The following is a 12,360-nucleotide window of genomic DNA, read 5'->3' as shown; positions in this document are numbered from 1 at the left end:
AGAGCTGCTTTGATTCTGTGTCTTGGTAGTGTGGCCTAGTGTAGTAGGTGTTCTGTAGGGTCCAGTGGCACAGCCTCCCTTTTCACCCAAGGTTGGTACTTGAGGTGCACCCTTTGTGTGGGCTGCATACACCTTCCTCTTGTAGTTGAGCCTTGGTTGCAGTTGGCAGGTCAATGGGAGGGATTTACCTAGGCCAGTCAGCTGCAAGGATTGGCTGTGACCACTTACTACCAACCTCTGTGATGGGTCAGCTGTGCAGTGGCAGGGTGGTGGTGCTCTGATGTGGTCTGTAGCTGCCCACTGGGTGTCTTGACCCTGGGGTTTCCTGGGTAGTGCAGGCCAAGGTCAGCCCCTACATGTTTTGCCCAGGGCACCCTGCCTGAGTTATAAAGCAATCTGAGATGGCTGCTACTTTTGCTGGACTTGGAGCTTCCCAGGCAAAGCCAAGCTGTGAATCTAGGCTGCCAGCTGCTAGTGCTGGGCCTGGGACTCACTGAGGCCAGGTCTTGTTTGTTTGATAGGATTTAGGAAGTTATGAAGCATGAGCTAAGATAAGTCATTCATGTGGAAAAGCAACTTGGGTGGGCCCATAAATTGGGTGGGGCGGAGTCTTGGGGATCTCCAAGGTGGGTCAAACAGTGTTAGCCAGTTTGGTGGAGTCTCAGATATGGCACCAGCTTGCCTGCTCTGTGTGGGGAAGGTTTAGAAAAGAGACAATGGCCTCTGCTTGCCTTGATGCCAGACACTTCAGTTCCTCCCTGTATACCAGTGGTGCCTTTCAAGCTGCTACCCCAGTGCTGGAGCTCAGAGGGAGTCAGTCTGAGTAGGTGAGTCCTTGTGTGGGTTCTGTAAGAGGAATTGCTTAGGGCTCCAGCAGTTTCTTCCACCAACTCAATCCCCATTGGTTTTTTCAGCAAGAAGATGTGGGAACTTATCTCCCTGGCACTGGAACCCTGGCCTGGGGGGCCTGGTGTGGAGTTAGGACTCCTCACTCCCGAGATATCCCTTTCAAATTTTTATCCACCACACGTGGGTGAGGGACCAGCCCCTTCCACATCTGCACCCCTCCTACCAGTCTGTATGGATGTAGTTTCTTTAATTCTGTAGTTGTCAGACTTCCATTCAACTTGATTTCTGACTGTTCTGAGTGATGGTTGTTCTATATTTTAGTTGTAATTTTGTGTGGTTGTACAATAAAGTAAGCCATGTCTGCCCACACCACCACCTTGACTGGAAGTCTTGTGGTCATCTTTAAAACTATAACAATGTCAGTGTAGACACTGCTGAAAGTATAGTGAAGGAAACAGAGGACAGGAATGCCCCCCGCCCCAAAAAATGTTGAAATCCTAACTCCTAGTAACAGTCTTTACAGATGATCAAATTTAGATAAAGTAATTAGGGTGGTCCCTAATTCAATATTACTGTCTCCTTATAAAAAGAAGTTTGGACCCTGGGACAGACACATACAGAAGGAAGGTGATATGAATACACAAGGAGAATTCCATCTACCTGCCAAGTAACATCTGAGACCATCAGAAACTAAAAAGCAGGCCTGGAATAGATCTTTTCCCCCCAATCCTCAGAAGAAACTAACCCCTGCAACACCCTGATCTTGAACTTCTAGCCTCTAGAACTATAAGAATATAAATTTCCATTGCTTAAGCCACCCAGTCTGTATTAGTTTGTTACAGCAGTTCTAATACACTAATTCAAAGAGGGAGGTGGAAAAAATAATATCCTAAATCTATTATTGGTCAGTGTTGGGAATTAGTCAGCATTATCTCAAGAACTACAGGTGAAATAAAGTGCTCTAAATAACATAGTTATAAAGTAAACCACTGGTACAAAAAAAACAAATACTTTAGTGTTAACAGAAGAAAGATACACAAAACAAAGATGCTATAAACTGTGAGAATGGGAAATAAAACTTAAAATTTTATGATCAAACATCAGTCTTGTAATTAATGTTAAATGACTAAATTTACCTTTTAAAAGAAAAATTTGTCAGGTTAGATCACAAAGTGAAACTCTGCTATGCATAAGGGCACACCCAGTGGAGATTTCTACCGAATATTGCTTTGTCCATTTGAAATTGAATCTTGAGTTGCTAGGTAGGAGCTGAGTCAAGAGGAGTATGCTTCTCCTGAAGATAACCTTGACCCTATATTACCTTTGAGTACACAACCTCATGTGTCACAAGTCAATTTGGAAACATCTCTGGTACTGATTATACATTTATGGGTGGATCTCTGCATATGAAGAGTGTGATTTCAGATATAAGATGCATTAAAGGACATAAAGGCAGAGGTAGGATTCTTTGTCCATAATTCAAATATGTGTGCCCCAAATTCAGAAAAGTTGAAAATAGATGTCAAAGACATCAGAAAAATTTAACTGCAAAGAAAGCAGGGCTATGGTCTTAATATCAAAGTTGAGTTCAGAGCAAAATATATTAACAAGATTTTTAAAAGCACTTTATAATGATAAAGAATGTAATTTCCAGTAAAGATATAAATGTTATGAATATCTATGCACCAAATCACATTGCACTGGCAGTCATAAAACAAACCTATAGGTGACACAGAAAGATACAGGCAGGAGCAGAGTAGTAGGGGAAACTTAAATCTCTTTCCACCTATGAAAGAGTAAGTAGACTGTATTTTGCTTCCATTCTTGAAAGAGCAAGTAGATCATTCTTTTTCTTCAACACTTTTATTTTTAAAACTCTCCTTCATTGCCAAATCACTACAATCTAAGGAGAGTACCTGCACTACACCTGAAATGGTACAGTGCTACTTAAAGGTAGACTTAGATTAGTCAAAATGTATATTTTATACCCTAAGAAATCACTTAAAAATTAAACAAGTATAATTAAAGAACTAAGAGACTAGAGAAAGTGGAGTAATATAAAAATGCTCAATTAAAACAAGAAAAGGCAGAAAAAGAAACATCTGGAAACAAATAGAAAAGAGTTAAAAACACAGTTGGTATCCCTTCAAATATATCAATAAATACACCAATTAAAAGACAGGCACTGTAAGAGTGAATAAACCTATGTTGTAAAATCATAAAAATCTATAATCAATACCCTAAGTATCAATCTTAGGAAACTAGAGAAAGAAGAGAAATTTAATCTTAAAACAAGGAGAATAAGAAATAAAATTTAGAACAGAAATCAATGAAAGCATAGAGGAAATGAACAAAACCAAAGACTGGTTCTTTGAAAGATCAATAAAACTGATGATCCTATAGCCAAACTAAGAAGAGGAAGAAAAAAGAGAAGACACTAATTATCAACATCAGAAATGAAAAAAAGGGGTCATTACTATTGAGTCCACAGATATTAAAAGGATAATAAAGGAATGCTATGAACAACTCTATGCCTACAATTTCATAATTTAGATGAAATGAACCAATTCCTTGAAATACACAGAATACTAAAACTCACAAGGAGAAATAAGTAACCTGACTAGTGCATCTCTATTCAAGAAATTGAATCAATAATTAATAGCCTCCCAAAAAAATTAATCACAAGGCCTAAGTAGTTTCACTAGTCAATTTACCAATCTAGATAGAAGATAATTTGATATCTATCAAAACTTGAAATGTGCGTATGCTTCAGCTCAGAAAAATGTTTCTTTAGATATACTCGCACATATGGGAAATGATGTATGTAGGAAGTCATTCATTGCAGTGTTGTTCTTATTACCAAAAGATTGAAAACGAACATTATTGGCCATTGATTGGCTACTTGTTAAGTTAGTTATGGCACATCCATACATAGGATGCTATATAGCTGCAGAAAAAAAATGAAGATTTTCCTTGTGTATCAATATAGAATGATTTCTAAGAGGTATTGGCACTTAAAATAATGTACGGAAACCATGAGAATAGTACGCTATCATTTGTGTATTGAGGCAGTGGGGACTACTAACAGATTTAATAATGTTGCCTAAAATTTTATTTGTGTATGTTAATAATGTGTGTAAAGTTATTATTACAGTGCTTGGCAAATAGTAATTTCTCAATAAATAAAATACAATAACTTTGTTTTTTAAAAAAGGCAGTGGGGAGAAGACTATATGCACATATTTGCTAGTCCATGCACAAAAAAGTATATCTGGGAAATATATCTGAAACTAATATAACAATATATGCTTCTGAGAAAGGAAAGTGGGTAGCTGGGAAACTTGCTTAGAAGGGAACTCTGTACTATACATCTATCAGTACATTTTGAATTTTTGAAATATATTTTTTACTCTAAAATATACATGAAATTTTTAAAAAGTTAGCTGTTTCCCAATCGCCCCTCCCAAGATTCTGATTTGGAGTCAAGGAATCTGCATTATTAACAGGCTCTCAAGTGATGCAGGAGATGCAAAGAGCACAGCCACACAGGTCCACATCTCACGTCTACATTCCAAATTATAACAAGAGCAGTATCACAGAAATGAGGATGAAGACATCGGATGTTGATCCCAACAGAATGGGGAAATTGCAACATTGTTCTACATAGAAGAAGATGGGAGGGGGATGTCCCAAAATAAAGAACAACCCACCCACGTAGATATATAAGTGGGAACTAGATCCTTCTACCATTCTAGCTGCAATTTTAATATAGACTCTGTCATCAAAAAGAAATAGCTGATGTTACAGTTGAGTTACAGACATAATAAAGTTCCTCACTTTTGATTCCTCTTTTTCTCCAAAATTGCTGAGTATGATCAGCCTCCAAGTTTCAAACATAAGCATGTTTTACACAAGATTTTTCTTTTCCCTTCTAAAAAATGTATTTGGCGTAGGGTGGGATCCTAGACACTAATTAATACACACACACACACACACACACACACACATCTCTCCTGTAACTTTGTTCACGTTGCCTCCTTTCCTAGAGTTCTGCCCCTACCACCTTATCCCACCCCATCCCACCTTCATTCATTCAAAAATTTTTATCGAGAACTTATATTTCTGGCATGATTTTACGTAATGGGAACAGATTCCCGATCAAGGTCACTCCTCTTATGATGTGTACATTCTCTTTCACATGTGAAAGAGTCAGACAAAAGGAGAAAAAGCATAGAAATAAAATTTTCAGATAATATGTCCTTTATAGCATTATTTGTGCAATTGCAACCAAGAGGTGAGTGTCTGAGGCAAAAAAAGAGTGCAGGAGAGACTAGCAGACATCATTTGCACTTCACTGCTAAGGAAGGGCAGCAAAGATAACCAACTGCTGCTGTTCTACATACTGTATTTTTAAGGTTCTTCATCCTTCTGGGTGTTAAGGACAAACACCTTATTTCACCAGCTAAATCCTACTAGTTGTACCTTCAAGTTCATCCAGAACCCAACCACATCTCACCACCTCTACAGCCCCCACCTTCATCAGAGCCATCTCTTACCTGCATCACCCATTAAGGGCCTGATGACTGGTCTCCCTGCTTCTGACCTTGGCTCTACCTTCTATGAACAACAACATAGCAGCAAGAGAAGTCCTTTAAAACCCTCCAGGGGCTTCCCATCTTGCTCAGAATAAACCTAAAGTCTTTACAATGGATGATGTATACGGTCCTACATGATCTACCTTGTACCCCATCTGCATTAGTCAGGGTTCTCCAGAGAAACAGAACCAATATAAGATAGATTGTATATTATATTATTAAATACTATATATAAAAGAGTATATAGTATATATCTACATTGTTATATATTATATCAATTTTATATATTATATATAAAGTGACTTATTATAAGAAATTGGCTCGTGGAATTATGGAGACCAAGAAGTACCATGACAATCTGCTGTCTGCAAGCTGGAGACCCAGGAGAGCCAGTGGTGTAAGTTCCAGTCTGAGTAGAGATCAATGTTCCAGCTCAGAACCAAGCAGAGATATTGATTGTCTCTTACCCCACCTTTCATTCTATTCAGGCTTCCACCAAACTAGATGAGGCCCACCCACATTTTAAAAAATATATTTTATTGATTATACTGTTACAGTTGTCCCAATATTTCCCCCTTTGCCCCTCTCTGCCCAGTACCCACTTTCCCCCCAGAACTCCCCCCACACCCGGCTTAGTTTGTGTCCATGGGTCATGCATATAAGTTCTTTGGCTTCTCCATTTCCTATACTATTCTTGACATCTCCCTGTCTATTTTATACCTACCAATTATGCTTCTTAATCCTTGTGCCATTTCCCCATTTGTTTCCCTTCCCCATCCCAGCTGATAATCCTCCAAATGATCCCCATACCTGTGATTCTGTTTCTGTTCTGGTTGTTTGCTTAGTTTTTGTTTGTATTTTTTAGATTCAGTTGTTGATAGTTGTGAGTTTGTTGTCATTTTAATGTTCATAGTTTTGATCTTCTTTTTCTTAAATAAGTCCCTTTAACATTTCATATAATAATGGCTTGGTGATGATGAACTCCTTTAGCTTTACCTTTTCTGGGAAGCACTTTATCTGCCCTTCCCTTCTAAATGATAGATTTGCTGGATAGAGTAATCTTGGTTGTAGGTGCTTGCTTTTCATCGTCTTGAATACTTCTTACCAGTCCCTTCTTGCCTGCAGTTTCTTTTGAGAAATCAGCTGGTAGTCTTATGTGAACTCCTTTGTATGTAACGGTCTTCTTTTCTCTTGCTGCTTTTAAGATTCTCTCATTATCTTTAACCTTTGACATTTTAATTATGATATGTCTTGGTTTGGTCCTTTTTGGGTCCAAGTTGTTTGGGACTCTGTGTTTCCTGGACCTGTATGTCTATTTCCTTTACCAAAGTAGAGAAGTTTTCTTTCATTATTTTTTCAAATAAATTATCAATTTCTTGCTCTTCCTCTTCTCCTTCTGGCACCCCTATGAATCATATGTTGGTATATTTAAAGTCCCAGAGGTTCCTAAGCCTATCCTCTTTTTCTTTTTTTTTTTGATTCTTTTTTCTTTCTGCTGTTCTGATTGAATGCTTTTTCCTTCCTTGTGTTCCAAATTATTGATTTGATTCTAGGCTTCATCGTCTCCACTGTTGGTTCCCTGCAGATTTTTCTTTATTTCATTTAGTGTAACCTACATTTCTTCCCTTATGTTTTTGCTGTATTCAATGAAATCTCTGAGCATCCTGATCACTAATGTTTTGAACTCTGCACCTGATAGGTTGGTTATCTCTGTTTTGTTTAGTTCTTTTTCTGGGGTTTTGTTCTGTTCTTTCATTTGGGCCATTTGTCTTTGTCTCCTCAATTTGGCAGCCTCCCTGTGTTTGTACCTGTGTATCAGATAGAGCTGCTTTGACTCCCTGTCTTAGAAAAGGCAACTGTAAATTGTGTGGGGTGGAGCCTTAGGTAATTACCAGGGCAGGGCAACTTGCTTCACCACTTTGTGGCTCTGTGTGGGGCTAGGCTTGGCAAGGGGACAGTGCCACTGCCTGGCTTCTGGACATTTGCCTGGCACTTGCCCCATTTCCAGTCACTTCACCCACTTCCCGTGTGTGATGGGTGCCCTTCCAGCTCTTGCACTGGTGGCAAATCCCATGGGTTTGCATACATTCTAAGTCCTTGCAGGCCATTTAAACAGACTCTCCTGAAAATTTGACAGTTTTTTCTGCTGCCCCAACCCCCACTGCTTTTTACCCCCAGAAGTTATGGATATTCATCTTCCTGGCCCTGGAACCCAGGTCTGTGTGGTCTGGCCTGGGGCTGGGGTCACTTGCTCCCAAGGTATCTCTCCTGATTTTACCCACCACATGTGAGTGTGGGACAACCCTATCCATTACCACAGCCATCACCTCTCTGTACCACACTGTGTCTCCCTGCCTCCCTCTCTGTCACCTCCACTCTACCCCTCCTACCCTACCCATCTGGATGAATGTTACTTCTTTAAATTCTTGGTTGTCAGACTTCCATACAGTTTGATTTTCTGACAGTTCTGGTTGTTATCTGTTTTGATATATAGTTGTAATTCCCTCTGTGGTGGCACGAGGAGATGAAGCATGTCTACCTACACCTCCATCTTTTTTTTTTATATATAATTCTTTTTTTAATTAGTTAATTTGTTTGTTTGTTTTTATTTATTTTTAAGGAGAGGGGAAAGGAGAAAGAGAGGGAGAGAAACATCACTGTGTGGTTGCCTCTCACTCACGCACTTGCACGCCCATCTGGGGACCTGACGTGCCGCCTAGTCATGTGCCCTGACTGGGAATCGAACCTGTGACACTTGGTTCACAGGCCGACGCTCAATCCACTGAGCCAGAGCAGCCAGGCCTACACCTCCATCTTGACCAGAAGTCTCAGGAATAATGTTTAAGCAAATTTCTGGGTATCCCATGGTACAGGCAAGTTGACACATGGAATTGACCATCACATCATTCCAAGTTATTTTTTTTTCCTTCTTAGTTTAAGATGCATGTATAAAGCACTTACTGTTGGTGTTATCATTATTGTCACTTCACAGATGAGAACCTTGAGGCACAGAGAGGACAAATAACTTGCCCAATGTCATCCAACTTGTAAGCCGTGGAACTGGGGCTTGAACCCAGGCAGTTTGCCTCTAGAGCTCATGCCTATAGCCACTCTTACTACTACCTTCTCCCTTCCTCGGTCACCTCCAGCCACAATGGCCTCCTGGCTTCCTCAACATACCAGGTACTCTCTCATCTCAGGACCTTTTCACATGCTCTTCCCACTGACTTGAAAGCTTCTCCCCTAGCTATCTCCTTGATTATACCCTCATTTCCAGGTCTCTGTTCAAATGTCATCACCCTCTCTAAAGTATGACACACGCTGACCCACCTCTGCCTCAACACATACCACTTACCCTATTAGCTGACCCTTGAACAACACAATCAAAAATTTGAGTATAACTTAGTCAGCCTTCCACATATGCGGATTCCCGACCACAGATTGAAAATACACATAGACTTGACCCTTTAATAATGCAGGTTTGAAATGTGCTGATCCACTAAAATGCAGATGGGCCTGGCCAGTTCAAACCCGCATTGTCCGTAGGCCAACTGAATACATACTAGTGTATTTCTTTACGTCTGTCTGCCACATTGAAATGTACACTCCAAGAAAGCAAGGATTTCTGTCTCTTTTGCCCCCTGTGGCACTTTAGAACATCAGAGCCCACCTGGAAACACAACAGGTATTAAATAACCTTTCATTTTGTAATATAGAAGCAAAAATAAAAGTAAGCAATTCCCTGGTGAGTAAACTCCTGTGATACTGATTTTATGCTATTGTCTAAGAGGAGGTAGAGGAAACATTGTTGCTACTGTGAGCGGAAGAAAGCAGGTCTCCCCTGAAGGCTGGAACTGGTGCATAGTTGACACCTGGTAGGAGGCCTGTTCTGGAAGAGAAATGCTGACTGGGAAGGCATTCTTTATGCAGATGGGGGACACAGGGTAATGGGGAGGGAAGTCCCTCCTCTCTGAGTCCCATTCCCTGGAGCCAACACTCAGAAGAGTTTTTGGTTGCCCCAGAAGACACAACTAATATGAGACAGGAATACCAATTATTTAATGACTTTATGTAAAAATCTTAGTGTAAAAATCCTATTACCTTGATGATAAATTCTAGCCTTCTTAGTATACAATTTAGTATGCAACTGTGTTCTGGTCCTTATTGTCAATTATTTGATTTGCCTATGCCTTGCCTATGGGGAAAGACTGGTACCTGCTCTATCCTGCTGCTTGTTCCATCATTCTCATAACCAGAGAGAATAAAAGCCTTCTGACATGAGCTCCCACAACTTCCCACCTCCAACCTACAAAAGTGTATTCTCCTATATCCATCTTTTCCTCTTCCTTCCTTTTCTAATAGAAGACATGTCCAACATCCCATGTTCTAATTCACATCTGTTTTTAACTTCTCAGAAATATCACTAAGTCAATCACCTCACTTCTGAATCTTTAACATCTCCTGTTTTCCTGGCTCCTTGCTTTCAAAATTAAAACTTGCTTCTGTCTTTCCCATGTTAAAAAAAAAAAAAAATGGCCCTGGCTGGTGTGGCTCAGTGGATTAAGCACCAACCTGTGAACCAAAGGGTTGCCAGTTCAATTCCCAGTCAGGGCACATGTCTGGATTGTGGGCCAGGTCCCCAGTTGGGGGCATGTGGTAAGCAACCACACATTGATGTTTCTCTCCCTCCCTTCCTGCCTCTCTAAAAATAAATAAATAAAATCTTTTAAAAAGTGTATCTTGACCCATCCTCGTTCAGCTGCTAAGTATTTCCTTCTTCCTTTTAACCACCAAACTGTGTTGTCTCCATTTCACTGCCATCCACTCACTCCTCGAGTCACTCAGTCTGACTTTCTGCACCCCCAAACCTGCATCGTAGATGTTCTTGCCAAGGTCAGAGGCATTCTTGTTACTACATCCAATGGATCATTCCCAGTACCTTTCTCACTTGAATTCTTGGCAGTATTTAATGCTGTTCATCATTCCTTGGAACACACTCTTTTCTTGGCTTCTTGGCTCAGTGGCTCCATGGATTTCCCTCTATCACCACTTTCCTCATTCTTTTTAGTAAAATTTTCTCCCACTGCCTGTCCCCTTTAACATTGGGGTTCTGCAGTGTCCTGTCCTATGCTCTCTTGTCTTGTTCTATGCACTCTACCTGGGCAATTCTATCACTTCCAAAGTACCCATGACGAGCCAAAGATACTGATAATTTTCATGGCTATTTCTCCACCTACTGGCCAAAAATTCCATTTAGTTTTTTCTGTAAAATAAAAGACACATTTTTTTCATTTTCACTAATAACTTTACTGATTTGGATATTTAGAGTATGTTGGTTATCTCCCTCATGATATAATGTTGATTGTTCTCAATTAATGTTTCAATTTGATCACTATCAACTTCAATTTGTCTACCCAACCATGGAGCATCATCCAGCAAGAAATCTCCAGCAAAAAACTTCACAAACCACTTTTGACATGTTCAATCAGTCACTGCACAATTTTTTTATTTTTGCATTTTATTTTTGCGGTTTTTACCTTTCTTGAAATAATAAAGCATAATATGCCTAAAATATTAAATATGTTCTTCTATCTTCAATATTAAAATGGTTACACAAAAATTCACCAATTTTGATGAGTTTTAAATGCACACTGATGTGACAGCTGTCACAATACAATCTAACAAAATTGTTATGAATGAAATTAAAGACAACTCTGTGCTACTAGAGCCATCTTATGGAGAAAAACAAACAAACTTTTTGGCCAACCCAATACATCACTCCCCAGAGACACCATAGTCCTGAGTCTGGTTTTCAGCCTCAGCTTTTAAAGCTCAGAAATCTGGTTTACCAGCACTTTCAGAGTGGCTTTTTCTCTCAGGGGAGAGAATTATAGCTAAGGGATAATTGTCACATAGCAAAGATTCCAAAGATGTTAAGGGCTGTTTTCATTGCCTTGATATTATTAGTGGTGTTGTTAGTATATTCGTCATGAATATTTCACTGAAGTGTCAATTTTTAAATGTGCAAGTGATTTTTAAAACAATAAAGCCCATTCTGAAAGGGGGAGACCAAAAGTAAAATGGTTCCTTAGGCCCTGTTGCAATAATTTGCGTCAATGGAACACAGTTCCCTTACGCAGTCCTATTTGGTGGGAAGATCATATGAAATGGCACACCCTCAGGATATGTACATTCCTGAGCTTCAACTCAAAGTTAGAATAAAGATAAAAATCAAAGTAAACGAAATGTAACCCCAAGGTCACTGAACCTTCTTTGTTCATCTTATGTCCTCTTAAGCTGGGCCTCAACTCTGACTTCCCTTATAACCCACTCACTCAAGAAGTATGCTCGTTTAATGAACATTTTCTGCAGAGATGGAAACCTTTCCTGTAGCCTCCTTCCTCAAAATCTTCCTCTTTCCTCAGAGCTGACTTCTCTGTCTCTTTAACCCTCTCCTCATCAGCCTCTCTTCCCAGAGCCCTTGGTCTTGCATTCTTGCCCTTGTAAATTTTTAGTAGACAATTAAACATGCACACAATTTTGTGGATAGGGTGCTGCTTTGTCCTGCTTTGCAATAAATATTACTATGGTCATTACCTCACTCTCAAGCTGAGTAAACTCTTCTTCCAAATGCCCTTCCCATCAAGCTCCAGATTTTGAGTGGGCTCTGCTGCAGATATCAGCCCCCACCTCCTACCCCCCATCTATTGAACTAATCTCTGTTTTGGGGTATCATCTCCAGAGAAACAACTACTAGTAGCTACAGCAATTGCTCCAATTAACTACGAGTTCCCTAGTGTCCTCTTTCCCACCCTCTTCAGTGCTCAGTGATTTGGGAGTTTGGATTCATACTTCCTGCCCTGCTCACCCAGGTGCCTAGAGAAGCATTGAGAGTAACATGGCTCTGGTCCTTGTT

This window comes from Furipterus horrens, unplaced genomic scaffold (genome assembly GCF_987537825.1).
Source record: "Furipterus horrens unplaced genomic scaffold, mFurHor1.1.pri manual_scaffold_4, whole genome shotgun sequence".
NCBI classification, from domain to species: domain Eukaryota; kingdom Metazoa; phylum Chordata; class Mammalia; order Chiroptera; family Furipteridae; genus Furipterus; species Furipterus horrens.
The sequence above is the reverse complement of the archived record's forward strand: the minus strand, read 5'-3'. Positions refer to the sequence as shown.